Consider the following 18,110-nt stretch of genomic DNA (forward strand, 5'->3'; position numbering starts at 1 on the left):
AGTAGTTTCATAAATGTATCCATTTCTTAAACATATGTCTTCATATTACCTTTGTCCTGAATGTTCTTCTCCAGCCCACAAACTCCTAACCATCTTTGAGGATTCAATAAAACTTTCAGAAGACTTATCTGAGCTCTAGAAGCAGAGATAAGCACTTTCTCTGCTGATTGAATAGTGCCTCACTCATATCTAATTTACAGTGTTTGTCCCATTATTGTAATATTTCCTTAGAGATCTACATCCTCCATTAGATTATAAAGGTACATATAATATTTTAGTTACCTTTGCATTTCTGGCATATAGTGCGTACTCAAAGCTTCGCAAATTAACAAATGTTTGGTGTATTAATGAATCATGCCAAAGGAGTTAAACATGAGAATTTTCACCAAGATTTCAGCAAATCCTTTGCCTAAAAGAAGCAGTATGTTTAATAATCTTCATCCTAAATTTTTGTCATATACCACATGATATACATTGATTTCTTTTGTAAAATAATTCATAGATGTCTTTTTTTGGGCAGTGTTTTACTCTTAAAGCTTTCACTTTGACTGAAGAAGCAAGCATGTGTTTAGTGATTTCCATAAGAAGCCAAAATATTGATTTACACATTAAAGTTTAATGAATTAGTCTTGCTTAGAACAGAATGTTCTAAAAATATCACTGTATTTGGCTTAATTCCTGCCAGAAATCATTTTAACTAAGAATAACTAACATTATCTTATATTTTTCCCCCAGGAAGATCCTGTTGTCCGAATGATGCCAAGGATTTCAACCTCATTAACATGTTTCTATTAATTATAAAGCCAAAACTTCTAGCCTTACTTAACATACACGTACAATCAATTAATTCTATAAATGATTATTTGTAGTGCTTTCTATGCTTAAAGTCCCGTGGTAGAACATAAAGCCCTAGCTTCCAGTTCTAATTTTTAAAATCTAACATTGTTATAAGAAATTATATATCCTAGCAATATGGTTTATCAGTGGTTTATTTTAAAATATGCAATATTAAGAAAACAAATAATAAAGTCATAAAATCAAGAAATGGAGAATATCTAATTCAATGATATGTCTGTTATTATTTTAATAATTCAGCAATTATTTCTTTCTCACAGTACTTTTTGACTGAGTTACTTATTTATTTATTTTAAATTTATTTTTATTTATTTATTTTTTGAGACGGAGTCTCGCTTTGTCACTCAGTCCTGAGTGCAGTGGTGCGATCTCGGCTCACTGCAAGATCCACCTCCCGGGTTCACGCCATTCTCCTGCCTCAGCATCCTCAGTATCTGGGAATACAGACGCCCACCAGCACGCCCGGCTAATTTTTTTATTTTTTGTAGAGACGAGGTTTCACCATGTTAGCCAGGATGTTCTCGATCAAAAAATAACAGATGCTGGTGAGGTTTCAGAGAAAAAGGAACACTTATACACTGTTGGTGGGAGTATAAACTAATTCAAGCATTGCGGAAAGCAGCGTGGCAATTCCTCGAAGAGTTGAAACAGAACTCTCATTTGATCTAGCAATCCCACTACTGGGTATATACCCAAAGAAATACAAATCGTTATATCATAAAGACACATGCAATGTATATGTTCATCACAGCACTATCCACAATAGCAAAGACATGGAATCAACCTAAATGGTAGACTAAAGAAAATGTGCATATACATATACACCATGAAATACTATGCAGCCACAAAAAAAGAACAAGATAATGTCCTTTGCAGGGACTTGGATGGAGCTGGAGGCCACTATCCTAAGTGAACTAATGCAAGAACAGAAAATACCACATGTTCTAATTTATAAGCAGGAGCTAAATGATGAGAACACATAAACACATAGAGGGGAACAACACACACCGGGGTCTATTGGAGGGTGGAGCACGGGAGAAGGGAGAGGATTAGGAAAAATAACTAATGAGTACTAGGCTTAATACCTGGGTAACAACATAATCTGTACAACAAACCCCTAAGACATGAGTTTACCTATACAACAAACATGCACATGTACCCTTGAACATAAACTAAAAGTTAAAAAAGGTAACAAAATTTTTGAAAACGCTACATAGGATCAAATATTTAAAAATATTTTTTAAAACTATACCAGATGAGATCCTGACTAACATACACTTTAAGAAGTGAAAGAATAATTAGAATTAACATTTGCTATATTTCATAGATGATTGGTAATTATTGTAAGTACTCTAGCATTATCTATATGCTTCACTGTCTTGAGACAGAATCACACCTCTTCAGCCTCATGTCCCAGTATTACAATCGTCCCTTATTCCACTTCAGTATACTTACTAAAGTTTCAACAATTCAAAGTCACAAATAGCTGACCAAAGATGAAAACTTTTACACATATCCACATTTTTCTACACACTGTCTAAAATGCTCTTCTCTAATGATCCTAGCAGACAAATATATATATATATATATATATATATATATATATATATATATATACACTTGTATATTATATATCTTTTAAAATCTAGATGACTAGTCAATTACCTTGAGGAGTTGTTTCAGACGTTCATCTTCTATTCCCTTAATGAATCCTTCACCCATGAATGCTTAGAAATAAACTCGTATATTCTACCTTTATTGTGTACCTATTTCTATGGTTGTAATGTATAACTCTGGACTATAATGTCTTGTTCTTCTGCAAAGTTGTTCTATCCATTATTGAAAGTGGGGTACTGAAGCCCCCAACTATTATTGTTCAATTGTCTGTTTGTCCCTTTAATTCTGCCAGGTTTTGCTTAATATATTTTGAAATTCTGTTTTTGGGTACATGTATGTTTGTAATTGTCATGTATCCCTAATGGACTGATCCTTTTATCATTATAAAAAGTCCCGCTTTCAAACTCACTGCTCATGTAGCTCTTTTCCTACAGAATATTGAAAAGTCTGGAATAGTGTCAGCTACTCATTTCTGTGTTCCAAAACTTGGCCTAGTATTTAGAATAAAGTAGGTACAAAATAAAATTTTTAAAAATCAGTTTTAGTTTTCAGTAACTTAGAAGAGAGATTATCTTCTCTATAATTTTCTAGTAATCTAATTTCTCATGCTATATACTTTTTTTCCATTAGGATATAATTTTAAAAATCCTTCATTTTGCAATTTATATTGATGTTATTTTGCTCTGTCTTGCATGTATATACCAAACAGATGCCCACACTCCTCTCCATATATACCAACTCTGTATACTACTTGGTTAGATCATTACTCAGTTTTACCTTTAGTAACTTAAAAATTCCCAGTTACTTTAATCTTTCTCATAAATTTGATTTTCTAAATCTTTGTATATTTTTGTAGTTTTCCTCTGAGTTAACTCCAAATTCCTCAGATTCATATATTTATGAATAGTTTTCATTTGTGTACTCTTATTTATATTTTTTAAACTTTTATTGGCAATTTGTAAAACATTATTCATTATGACTATTAGATCTTTTCCTGATATGTGCAAGTATTCTCTTCTTTAGTCTGTTTAGTCAGTCCCACACACACTATTGATAATTGCAATTATTTAATAATCCTTTGAGCACCCACTACATACAAACATTGTAATATGTTGCTGAGAATCAGTGATATAATTTATTATAAATGTATGCTATTTAACTGTAGTTTGAATATGATTGATAATTGACAACTCTTCTGATTATCTCTGAAGTTGGCTCACACATCTTCTGGCATGAGTAGCAACTATTCTGTTTATTCTGAAAGCAATTACTCTATGTATTCTGATAGCAATTCCAAATTTCCATATTCCCCCCAAGCTTATAACACATACCTATATCAGATAAATTTGCTCTCTGTCTTACTAAGAAGACAGAAGTTACTGATAAAACACTTTCTACTTCTCTAGGCTCAATCTCAGAATTTTTCACTATTTTCACTTTATTTTCCCTCTTTTCTTTTTCTTTTTCTTTTTTTTTTTTCTCTGTTCAAAAAGTGAGTCTGCAATAGAACAAATAGAAAGGATGATACTCTCTCTAGTACTCCTTGGCAGCCTGGATTAGAAATTGAAAAAGTACGAGGGAAATACATAAAGGGCTAGTGACTAGCAATTTAAAAATTAAAGAAATTCAGGGGAAGGACAGCCCATTGTCCTTCCTTAGAAGTCCTAGGGAGCCTCTTCCCATTAGAAGTCTGAGGGGACTAACTAAGGGAATTATAGATTCAAGTCTTTAGTCTTATACACTTACTACAGAGAGTGAATAAGATGAGTAGAAATGTGTAATAGGCATCTTGAAAGATTATAAATAAATCTTTTCTTTCATATTACTTTTCTCTTTGAACACATAGTTTGAAAAATTAAAAGCTTATATGAAGTCACTGTACTTATAAAGACAAAGGTGGAATTTGAGGAGAGGATCAGGACCAAGGAAGTAGAGAAGCTAACTATATTGAAAGCCATCAACAGGGATGCTAAGTTTTTTTTTTGTTTTTTTTGGTTTTTTTGTTTTTTTATTTTTTTATTTTTTAATGGGGGGAAATAATGGACTTAGGAAAGAAAACTATAGTTGCTAAAATCTCTGCTCTAAAAAGACTGGAAGCAGTGGCAAGATTAATGAAATGTTTAATTAGTTTTGCAGCAGCTTGATTATAGTATGCCTTGCTTTGTGTGTGTTTGCACATAAGTGTGTGTATATATACATTTACAAACACATGTGCATATAAAATTTATCTTGCTTCCTAAATTTTTGCTTTGATGTCTTCAATTTTACAAAATTCTCAATCAGTATTTTTTCAAATATTGTTTCTATATCATTCTGTCTATCCATACTCCTTTTGGGAATATTGCACAAATGTCGGTCATTTTCACCATGTGCCATAAGTATGTTAGGTTCCTTTGGTTCTACCTTTCATTTTTCTGTGGGCATTTCAATGTGGCTGTTTTCTAATGAACTGTCTGTTCATTTACTCTGTTTTTCTGAGTCTAGTGTTTCATTTGACATGTCTTAATGCAATGAGTAACTAGTAAGTATCTAAAACTATAGTTTTTCTCTTTTATTTCAGTATTTTGCCTTCACTCCTAAAGTGTAGTCCTTCTTGTGTTCCAACTAAGTTTATCAAGGCCCTTCTGCCTTGGCAGGGCTTAAAATTCAGCCTTTTTTCTCAGTTGCATGCAGCTGCTGAAATCTCTGCTAACTTGTTCAGACACTCAAATTCTGTTTATTGATGAACTTCCTGGAATTTCAACTTGTACATATAGATATGCATCTTAAGAGTTGGCTAAACTTGGCTAATGACAGAAAGATTGTCATTTTCCACATGGACTCCAATCTTCCATACTAGGAACTGAAAAATGCTTTCTGGGAAAAAGATAGGGCAAATGTGGAGTTAACTTCCAGTGCTTCTATTCTGTTCTTTCAAGAACCATTATCCCTTAAGTACTGCTTAAAATGGTTGTTCTCCAATTCCTTCAAACAATTGTTTTATCTATTCTAGCTAGTTTTCATAGAAGCTACTCCACCACAGGTGGAAATGGAGTCTCTATTTAATCAATTCCTGAATGAGAAAGATTGAAATGAAGAACTAGTATGTACCAGCTGAAGTTAATTATCTAGATATATATTTCATTCTAAATAAATGACTATATGTAGATAATAAATTATACAGCTTTTCCATCATAGTGTACATTCAGTCATTCTTTTCTGTTTCAGGAGTACATGTGCAGGTTTGTCATATAGGTAAATTGTGTGTCATGGGAGTTTGGTGTACTGATTAGTTTGTCACCCAGGTAATACGCAGAGTACCCAACAGGTAGATTTTCTTTCCACTCCCTCCTCCCACCCTCTACCCTCAAGTAGCCCCACTGTCTGTTGCTCCCGTCTTTGTATCCATGTGTACTCCATGTTTTCCACTTATAAGTGAGAACATATGGCATATGGTTTTCTGTTCCTGCATTAGTTCACTTAATACCCTCTGGCTCTAATGGCTGCTGCAAAAGACATGCTCTCATTCCTTTATCCAGTCTACCACTGATGGGCATTTAGGTTGATTCCATGTCTTTGTTATTGTGAAAAGTACTGAAATGAACAGACATATACATGTGTGTTTATGGCAGAAGAATTTATATTCCTTTGGTTATATATCCAATAATGGGATTGCTGGGTCAAATGGTAATTCTGTTTTCTTTCAAAAATTGCCACACTGCTTTCCAAACTGGGCAAATTAATTTACACTACCATCAGCAGTAGATAACTGTTCGCTTTTCTGTGCAACCTTGTCAGTACCTGTTCTTTTTTGACTTGACATACCCTCTCACATCAGAAAGAATGGGAGGTGGTCAATCAAGGTTCACCCCTCTGTTCTTTTTTTCTCAAGGATAACCAACAGATTTCTAAAAGATTAACAGTGGTTCTGACATCACATGTTATTTTTCATTTTTCTATTTTTTCACTATCTGGATATATAGTAGTTCAGGTTGATAGTATTTTTTACTCATTTAAAGCACCTAAGTGCATACATGCTCAACTATTAAACATGATTATCTTATTTTTTTAAATAATAATGACTGTCCTCACAGGAGGGCAAAAGAAAAAAGCTTTCAAAAAGTCAAGTAATTCTTTAATTTTCATTATATTTTAAACTTAGGATACCAATGTACAATAAGTAATTATATTATCTTTATATTTTAAACTTGTACTATTATTTCTATAAAAGTGATGTATTGATTTTTCTTGATGCTATATAGCTACAGAAGTTACTGTCTATATTTTTCCTTCAGCTTTTTAAAGGTCTCAATCTATTCTGTGCTTAACTTTTTAGACCTGTTTCAAGTTTGCACCACTTCTCTGGATTTATCTCAGAATACTGTGTGAAAGTTAAAAGCATAGAATCTGGAGTCAGTTTACCTTTTTCAGAATCTCAGCCCTGACCTGGCACTTATTTTTGTGTAAGTTTAGGCAAGTTTTCATAATTCCTCTTGCATCAGTTTCCTGATCAGTAAAGTGATTAAAAAAAAACCTGGTGGGGGTGGGGTGGGGCGCCCAAGATGGCCAAATAGGAGCAGCTCCAGCCTCCAGCTCCCAGCATTTCCAACTGATGTGCCAGGTTCATCTCACTGGGGAATGTTGGACAGTGGGTGCAGGACAGTGGGTGCAGGACAGTGGTTGCAGCCCAATGAGCCAGAGCCCAAGCAGGGCAAGGCATCACCTCACCCGGGAAGCAAAGGGGGAAGGGAATTCCTTTTCCTAGCCAAGGGAAAGCGTGACACACAACACCCGGAAAACTGGGTCACTCCCACCCTAATACTGCGCTTTACCAAGGGTCTTAGCAAAACGCACACCAGGAGATTATATCCCGTGCCTGGCTCGGAGCCTCCCTCATTGCTAGCACAGCAGTCTGAGATCTAACTGCAGGGAGTTAGATCTTGCAACTCGGGGAAGGGCGCCCACCATTGCTGAGGCATTAAGTAGGTAAACAAAGTTGCCTGGAAGCTCGAACTGGGTGGAGCCCACCACAGCTCAAGGAGGCCTGCCTGCCTCTCTAGACTCCACCTCTGGGCACAGGGCATAGCTAAACAAAAAGCAGCAGAAACCTCTGCAGATGTAAATATCCCTGTCTAATACTTTGAAGAGAGCAGTGGTTCTCTGAGCATGGAGGTTGAGATCTGAAAACAGACAGACTGCCTGCTCAAATGGGTCCCTGACCCCTGAGTAGCCTAACTGGGAGACATCCCCCACTAGGCGCAGACTAACACCTGACACCTCCCACAGCTGGCTACACCTCTGAGACAAAGCTTCCAGAGCAAGAATCTGACAGCAACACTTGCTGTTCAGCAATATTCTATCTTGTGCAGGCTTCACTGCTGATACCCTGGCAAACAGCATCTGGAGTGGACCGTCAAGCAAACCTCAACAGACCTGCAGCTGAGGGTCCTAACTGTTACAAGGAAAACTAACAAACAGAAAGGATACCCACACCAAAACCCCATCAGTACATCACCATCATCAAAGACCAACGTACATAAAACCACAAAGATGGGGGAAAAGCAGTGCAGAAAAGCTCGATATTAAAAAAATCAGAGTGCATCTCCCCCTCCAAAGGAATGCAGCTCATCGCTAGCAACGGAATCAAGCTGGACAGAGAAACACTTTGACGAGTTGAGAGAAGGCTTCAGTTGATCAAACTTCTCACAGCTAAACGAGGAACTACGTACTCAGCGCAAAGAAACTAAAAACCTTGAAAAAAAGAATGGAAGAATGGATAACTAGAATAACCAATGCAGAGAAGTCCATAAACGAACTGATAGAGATGAAAACCATGACACGAGAACTACGTGACAAATGCACAAGCTTCAGTACTGACTCAATCAACTGGAAGAAAGAGTATCAGTGATTGAAAATCAAATGAATGAAAGGAAGCAAGAAGAGAAGTGTAGAGAAAAAAGAGTAAAAAGAAATGAACAAAGCCTCCAAGAAATATGGGATTATGTCAAAAGACAAAATCTACATCCGATCGGTGTGCCTGAAAGTGACAGGGAGAATGGAACCAAGTTGGAAACCACTCTGCAGGGTATTATCCAGGAGCACATCCCCAACCTAACAAGGCAGGTCAATATTCCAATTCAGGAAATACAGATAATGCCACAAAGATACTCCTCGAGAAGAGCAACTCCAAGACATATAATTGTCAGACTCACCAAAGCTGAAATGAAGGAAAAAATGTTAATTAAGGGCAGCTAGAGAGAATCATCGGGTTACCCACAAAGGGAAGCCCATCAGACTAAGAGCAGATCTCTCGGCACAAACTCTACAAGCCAGGAAAGTGGGGACCAATATTCAACATTCTTAAAGATTTTTCGACCCAGAATTTCATATCCAACCAAACTAAGTTTCATTAGTGAAGAAGAAATAAAATCCTTATAGAGAGGCAAATGCTGAGAGATTTTGTCACCACTAGGCCTGCCCTATAAGAGATCCTGAAGGAAGCACTAAACATGAAAAGGAACAACTGGTACCAGTCATTGCAAAAACATGCCAAAATGTAAAGACCATCGAAGCTAGGAAGAAACTGCATCAACTAACGAGCAAAATAATCAGCTAATATCATAATGACAGGATCAAATTCACAAATAACAATATTAACCTTAAATGTAAATGGAGTAAATGGTCCAATGAAAAGACACAGACTGGCAAATTTGATTAGAAAGAGTCTAGACCCATCAGTTTGCTGTATTCAGGAGACCCATCTCACATGCAGAGACACACACAGGCTCAAAATAAAGGGATGAAGGAAGATCTACCAAAACAATGGAAAACAAAAAAAGGCAGGGGTTGCAATCCTAGTCTCTGATAAAACAGACTTTAAACCAACAAAGATCAAAAGAGACAAAGAAGGCCATTACATAATGGTAAAGGGATCAATTCAACAAGAAGAGCTAACTATCCTAAATATATATGCACGCAATACAGGAGCACCCAGATTCATCAAGCAAGTCCTTACAGACTTACAAAGAGACTTACACTCCCATACAATAATAATGGGAGACTTCAACACTCGACTCTCAACATTAGACAGATCAATGAGACAGAAAGTTAACAAGGATATGCAGGAATTGAACTCAACTCTACACCAAGTGGACCTAACAGACATCTACAGAACTCTCCACCCCAAATCAACAGAATATACATTCTTCTCAGCACCACATCGCACTTATTCCAAAATTGACCACATAATTGAAAGTAAAGCACTCCTTAGCAAATGTAAAAGAACAGAAATTATAACAAACTGTCTCAGACCACAGTGCAATCAAACTAGAACTCAGGACTAAGAAACTCAACCAAAACCGCTCCACTACATGGAAACTGAACAACCTGCTCCTGAATGACTACTGGGTACATAACGAAATGAAGGCAGAAATAAAGATGTTCTTTGAAACCAATGAGAGCAAAGATACAACATACCAGAATCTCTGGGACACATTTAAAGCAGTGTGTAGAGGGAAATTTATAGCACTAAATGCCCACAAGAGAAAGCAGGAAAGATCTAAAATTGACACCCTAACATCACCATTAAAAGAACTATTTAGAAGCAAGACCAAATACATTCAAAAGCTAGCAGAAGGCAAGAAATAACTAAGAGCAGAACTGGAGGAGATAAAGACACAAAAAAAACCTTCAAAAACTCAACGAATCCAGGAGCGTGTTTTTTGAGAAGATCAACAAAATTGATAGACTGCTAGCAAGACTAATAAAGAAGAAAAGAGAGAAGAATCAAATAGACGCAGTAAAAAATGATAAAGGCGGTATCATCACCGACCCCACAGAAATACAAACTACCATCAGAGAATACTATAAACACCTCTACACAAATAAACTAGAAAACCTAGAAGAAATGGATAAATTCCTGGACACATACACTCTTCCAAGACTAAACCAGGAAGAAGTTGAATCCCTGAATAGATCAATAGCAGGCTCTGAAATTGAGGCAATAATAGCCTATCAACCAAAAAAATTCCAGGACCAGACAGATTAACAGTTGAATTCTATCAGAGGTACAAGGAGGAGCTGGTACCATTCCTTCTGAAACTATTCCAATCAACAGAAAAAGAAGGAAGCCTCCCTAACTCATTTTATGAGGCCAACATCATCCTGATACCAAAGCCTGGCAGAGACACAACATAAAAAGAGAATTTTAGACCAATATCCCTGATGAACATCGATGCAATAATCCTCAATTAAATACTGGCAAACTGAATCCAGCAGCATATCAAAAAGCTTATCCACCATGATCAAGTGGGCTTCATCCCTGGGATGCAAGGCTGGTTCAACATATGCAAATCAATAAATGTAATCCAGCATATAAGCAGAACCAAAGACAAAAACCACATGATTATCCCAATAGATGCAGAAAAGGCCTTTGACAAATCGACAGCCCTTCATGCTAAAAACTCTCAATAAATTTGATGGAATGTATCTCAAATTAATAAGAGCTATTTATGACAAACCCACAGCCAATATCGTACTGAATGGGCAAAAACTGGAAGCATTCCCTTTGAAAATTGGCACAAGACAGGGATGCCCTCTCTCACCACTCCTATTTAACATAGTGTAGGAAGTTCTGGCCAGGGCAATCAGCCAAGAAAAAGAAATCAAGGGTATTCAGTTAGGAAAAGAAGAAGTCAAATTGTCCCTGTTTGCAGATGACATGACTGTATATTTAGAAAACCCCATCGTCTCAGCCCAAAATCTCCGTAAGCTGATAAGCAACTTCAGGAAAGTCTCAGGATACAAAATCAATGTGCAAAAATCACAAGCATTCTTATATACCAATAACAGACAAACAGAGAGCCAAATCATGAATGAACTCCCATGCACAATTGCTTCAAAGAGAATAAAATACCTAGGAATCCAACTTACAAGGGATGTGAAGGACCTCTTCAAGGAGAACTACAAACCACTGCTCAGTGAAATAAAAGAGGACACAAACAAATGGAAGAACATACCATGCTCATGGATACGAAGAACCAATATTGTGAAAATGGCCATACTGCCCAAGGTAATTTATAGATTCAATGTCATCCCCATTAAGCTACCAATCACTTTCTTCACAGAATTGGAAAAAAACTGCTTTAAGGTTCATATGGAACCAAAAAAGCCCACATTCCCAAGACAACCCTAAGTCAAAAGAACAAAGCTGGAGGCATCACGCTACCTGCCTTCAAACTATACTACAAGGCTACAGTAACCAAAACAGCATGGTACTGGCACCAAAACAGAGATATAGACCAATGGAACAGAACAGAGCCCTTAGAAATAATACCACACATCTACAGCTATCTGATCTTTGACATACCTGACAAAAACAAGAAATGGGGAAAGGATTCCCTATTTAATAAATGGTGCTGGGAAAACTGGCTAGTCATAAGTAGAAAGCTGAAACTGGATCCTTTCCTTATGCCTTATAGGAAAATTAATTCAAGATGGATTAGAGACTTACATGTTAGACCTAAAATCATAAAAACCCTAGAAGAAAACCCAGGTAATACCATTCAGAACATAGGCATGGGCAAGGACTTCATGTCTAAAACACCAAAACAACGGCAACAAAAGCCAAAATTGACAAATGGGATCCAATTAAACTAAAGAGCTTCTGCACAGCCAAAGAAACTACCATCAGAGTGAACAGGCAACCTACAGAATGGGAGAAAATTTTTGCAATCTACTCATCTGACAAAGGGCTAATATTCAGAACCTACAGAAAACTCAAACAAATTTACAAGAAAAAAAGCAAACAACTCTATCAAAAAGTGGGCAAAGTATATGAACAGACACTTCTCAAAAGAAGACATTTATGCAGCCAACAGACACATGAAAAAATGCTCATCATCACTCGCCCTCAGAGAAATGCAAATCAAAACCACAATGAGATACCCTCTCACACCAGTTAGAATGGCAATCATTAAAAAGTCAGGAAACAACAGGTGCTGGAGAGGATGTGGAGTAATAGGAACACTTTTACACTGTTGGTGGGACTGTAAACTAGTTCATCCATTGTGGAAAACAGTGTGGCGACTCCTCAAGGATCTAGAACCAGAAATACCATTTGACCCAGCCATCCTATTACTGGGGATATACCCAAAGGATTTTAAATCATGCTGCTATAAAGACACATGCACACGTATGTTTATTGCGGCACTATTCACAATAGCAAAGACTTGGAATCAACCCAAATGTCCATCAGTGACAGACTGGATTAAGAAAATGTGGCACATATACACCATGGAATACTATGCAGCCATAAAAAAGGATGAGTCTGTGTCCTTTGTAGGGACATGGATACAGCTGGAAACCATCATTCTCAGCAAACTATCGCAAGAACAGAAAACCAAACACCACATGTTCTCACTCATAGGGGGGATCTGAACAATGAGATCTCTTGGACACAGGAAGGGGAACATCACACACTGGGGCCTATTGTGGGGAGGGGGTGGGGGGAGGGATAGCGTTAGGAGATACACCTAATGTAAATGACGAGTTAATGGGTGCAGCACACCAACATGGCACATGTATACATATGTAACAAAGCTGCACGTTGTGCACATGTACCCTAGCACTTAAATTAAAACAAACAAACAAAAAAAACCCCTGCCATATAGGAATAACTACATGAGTTAATCCAGGCCAAGTTTACAGAATAGTACTTGGGTACAGTTCTCCCTGGGCATCCTCGAGGGACTGGTTTCAGAATACCTTCCCTCCCCCTGCAGATGACAAAATACACTGATGCTCAAGTTCCTTATATAAAAAGACACAGTATTTGTGGGTGACCCACGAACATCCTCCCATATACTCTAAATCGGTGGTTCCCAAACTTTTTGGCACCAGGAACTGGTTTCACGGAAGACAATTTTTCCATGGATTGGAGGGCTGGGGGGACGGTTCTGTGATGATTCAAATGCATTACATTTATTGTGCACTTTATTTCTATTATTATTACATTGTAATATATAATGCAGTAATTATACATGTCATCACAATGTACCCTGAGCTTTTTTCCTGCAACTAGACAGTCCCATCTGGGGGTGATGGGAGACAGTGGCAGATCACCAGGCATTCGATTCTCCTAAGGCACACACAACGTAGGTCTCTCACATGTGCAGTTCACAATAGGGTTTGTGCTTCTGTGAGAATCTAATGCTTCCACTGATCTCACAAAAGGTGGAGCTCAGGCAGTAATGGGAGTAGCTGTAAATACAGATGAAGCTTTGCTCACATGTCTGCCCCTCACGTCCTGCTGTGTGACCTGGTTCCTAAACAGCCATGGACCACTACTGTTCAATGGCCCAGGGGTTGGGGAACCCTGCTTTAAATCATCTCTAGATTGCTTATGATACCTAATACAATATGAATGTTATATAAATAGCTGTTATATGGTATTTATTTGTATTACTTTTATTGTCTTTCTCTAAATATTTTTGATCTGCAGTTGGTTGAATTCATAGATTTGGAGCCCACAGATGTGGAGGAACCCACAGATGTGGATGACTGACAGTATACAGTATGCATGTAAATAAGTGTTAGGTACTATTATTTGCCTTTAGCCAAAATTGAAGATAGAAGACATTCTGATTTATGTTATCATATAATCTACGACTTAAACACCAAAATAATTTTGGAAAATAAATGTAGCTGTTGTTTTAAAATATGGTCAAAATTGATTCCTAAAAGGCTTTGATTAGAAACTCCCCTCCCTAACACTGGTAAATACAGTCATCCTTACTGCAGTTAAATGGGTATCTTTTTACCTCACCATTCTTTTTTCTAGTATTTTGGTAAATGTGGCCATCATACTTTTGAGAAGAGTCTTTGCTTCCACTTTATTCAGGAAGAAAAGAGAATTAGAATCTATTGAGCATTTCTAATAAGCATTGTGTTAGGCATTTTTACATACATTGTTTCAGCACTATACCTGAGGTTCGGAAAAGTTAACTTGCTCCAGGCTATGAACAGTTAATAAACAGAAAACAGTCTGCTACTTAGAACAATGTCATCCCAGAGCCCAGACTTTTTTTTTTTTTTTTTTTTTTTTTTACTATGTGACACTTCTCTGCAAATCCATACTTTTCTTAGAATTAAGTTTTCATATAAAAATGCTGTTGTAAAGACAAGATTCTTCTTCAGATTTTATACTATGGAAAGCTAATTATCACTAGAGATATTGACCGTAATATATTCCTGATTTTAAAGAAATTTCACATAGGTTGGCTGCTGGAATAGAATCAGTGTGTACTATTATGCCTTACATAATTCTTAAAGAGAAAGGAGTTTACAAAGAAGTAAATTAGGAAAACTTTCAAGAGCTTTAACATTCTGACATGAACCATTGGTAATTAGTATATTAATTAGAAGCCTTTATTTAGAAATATGCCAATTCTCTTATTTGCAGTTTTATTTAGTAGTCATATTTTTAATGAACACTAGTAAAATTCCATTGTAATTCTTCTTTTTTTTTTTTTTTTTTTTTTTTTACCTTTCAAAAGGTTTTATTTTATGTGCAAATAATGAACAGATGTTGTACCATAAATTCTACTTTCCAAAAACAGGAGCTTTTTAAAAGAAAACCACATAATAACTTTTAAAAGGCACTGGGATTCCTCTGCTTCTAGATCATTGCTAGGCTAGAAAAATAAAGTTTGTTCTATCAGTAATCACAAGTTAGAACTGAGTATTCTCCCCAGCACTTTGGGAGGCCAAGACGGGCGGATCACGAGGTCAGGAGATCGAGACCATCCTGGCTAACATGGTGAAACCCAGTCTCTACTAAAAATACAAAAAAATTAGCCAGGTGTGGTGGTGGGCGCCTGTAGTCCCAGCTACTCGGGAGGCTGAGGCAGGAGAATGGCATGAACCCGGGAGGCGGAGCTTGCAGTGAGCTGAGATTGCACCACTGCACTCCAACCTGGGCAACAGAGCAAGACTCTATCTCAAAAAAAAAAAAAAAAAAAAAAAAAGAACTGAGTATTCTCCAAAGTGTAAATTCTAGAGTGCAGTGCCACTGCAGGCAAAGATTATTCAGTTCTCATCCCCAACATCCACAACTACCTATCAGAAGGGTTAAACCAGGTCAAAGCAATCCAGCATAATTAAGCTTCATCAAACAATGTCATTATGCTCTTCTAAGATGCAAATAAACCAAAACAGGAACTACTAAAATCAAAATAATATTTGATACTGTCATACAAATTGTTAGTTCCTTGTTGTATCCCCTTCTATAACATTAATAAAGGGAATATTTTCCTGTAAATAATATTTTATTTTATACATCACTAGCCATGAATTTTTGCCATTAGTTATTATACAAATGCTGCCTAGTGCCATTATCCGAATGGCATAACCAATTTACGTCCACAATTCACTTCTATAGTTATAAGTAGAATTTTCCTGATTTACATAAGTACATTTATCAGTGAAAATTTAGCACTGAGATGCAATCTAACATCCGTGATATCTGATATCTGATGTTTTGTAGATAGCAATGTAGGAAAGATATATTTTAATTACTTTTCATTTAAGTGACCTATGTAAAAAAAAAAAACTAATAATGAACAGTTCCAAGTCTCCAAAGGGCATCTTCAAATGTACATAAAAGAAATGGTTACAGAGATTTTTAAGAAGCACCTTCCATGTCCACATCCTCTTGTAACTGCTATACCATTTTCTCTTCCAACTGCTTCCCTTTGCCTGCAAGAGGGGCTTGGATAAGATGGATGTTTTGCTTGACTTCTTTGATATCCTGAACTTTCTGTTGCTCTTTATTTTTCTTCAATCTGTTCATTATAAATTTAGCTTGGCATTTCTGCTTGATCTCTTCAACTCCCTTCATTGCATCAATAGTTTTATTCCATAGCGCTCTTTGTATTTGATAGGTTCATTTCTACATTTTTCAAATTCAAATGAATTATCCACTGTAAGCTCTTTACCAGCTGCTTTATGGAATGCTTTGGTTCACCTAACTTTGCGAGGATTGTGCTTCTTTTTAAAGTTTTTATGACATTTAGATTTACAAAATCTGAACATCTTGCAATCATTGCGGATGAACATCATGCTGTGGCCAGGGTAGATGGGCCCCAAACAGAAATAACACTTTTCGATACGCATGTTGAACCTGCGTGGGCCTCCACCAACCCACTGTAATTATTTCATATAATATGGATACAATAAACATTCATTAAAAACTTATAGATTATATGACAGTTTGACAAATCTTACATAAATTAACCTCTTACGATATACAAAGAGTGCAAAACATAATTAAATGAGATTACAGAGTAATTTTTAAACTACACAAGAAACATTGTGGCTCTCTAAAGATTTATAAAGACTCTTGATATGCTCTAAAATTTTATCTATTTATTAAAATAATACTTCTAAACACTTTCGTCCTTTCACTGAATATTCACTGAGAACTTATTATGCGCTAGGCAGTATTTCATGTGCTAGATAGAAAGCAGTGAACAAAACAAATATAGTAATTGTATTTGTCGATCTTACATTCTACCGGGGGAAATGGGTAGTAAACGAATAAGTTAGAAAATTTCAAATGTTGTAAGTGCTGTAAAGAAAACATTATAATGAGGATGATGTGATATAATGCATGAAAACTACTTTAGATTGGGTGGTGCTATTTAACCTCTGAGAAAGCAATAATTTAAACAGATTATGTTAGTAATTGTATACATGTAAAATAATAAATCTATTCTAAAATATGCAAAAACTGTAATTCAGAAGTTTCTCTAAATTTCAATTTTCAACATTTGATTTTAATTAGTGATATTACATATTTCACTTACGTATACAGTGCACAGACCCTATAAAGCAGTCACACAACGGAAACTACAAAACAACCAGGTAACAACTTCACCATATGATCAAAGCAGCCTCATATATCAATATTAACCTTGAACATAAACAGTCTAAATGCTGCACTTAAAAGTAACAGAGTCGCAAGTTGGATGATAAAACCAGATTCATCCCTCTGCTATCTTCAAGAGACCCATTTCATGCTACACCAACAGGCTTAAAGTAAAGAGCTGGAGAAATACTACACAAATAGAAAACAAAAAAGAGCAGGGGTTGCTGTTCTTACCTCAGATAAAAAAGACTTTAAACCAACAACAGTAAGTATTTTTAACTTATGGTAATATTGTTATTTGCATCAGTGCCCATTTTCTTTTGCAACAGGACACAATTGGAGAAACTGGTTGTTTTACCAAGGCTTTGAGTAGAAGGTTATGCTTTCCTTTATGGAATCAAGCTTGACTTGCAGAGCCAGTTAAAGCCCCTTGGGAAAACTGGCCTCATACCTTGACTACACAGTCCCTGTACAGGGTTCCTAACCTGTGGTGAGTAAAGAATGTCACTTTCTAATAGACCCAGGAACCCCAAGTTATCTTGGGATCTCAAGAGTGGAATTTACCCAACTCATAGGCATTTGAGGGTAGAAACCCATGGCTGTATATGTGCCACATTTTCTTAATCCAGTCTGTCACAGATGGACATTTGGGTTGATTCCAAGTCTTTGCTATTGTGAATAGTGCCGCAATAAACATACATGTGCATGTGTCTTTATAGCAGCATGATTTATA

General features: G+C 36.5%; 1 protein-coding gene and 1 pseudogene across 2 annotated transcripts in view; both read right to left on the reverse strand.

The window, feature by feature from the left end:
* The window catches only part of GPHN (gephyrin), a 736,692-nt gene that overhangs the window by 428,037 nt on the left and 290,545 nt on the right, over positions 1–18,110 (reverse strand). The gene's annotated exons all lie outside the window — the stretch shown is intronic.
* On the reverse strand, positions 16,133–16,623 carry LOC104665092 (annotated as a pseudogene).

The sequence above is a fragment of the Rhinopithecus roxellana genome, chromosome 5, assembly GCF_007565055.1.
Source record: "Rhinopithecus roxellana isolate Shanxi Qingling chromosome 5, ASM756505v1, whole genome shotgun sequence".
NCBI classification, from domain to species: Eukaryota; Metazoa; Chordata; class Mammalia; order Primates; family Cercopithecidae; genus Rhinopithecus; species Rhinopithecus roxellana.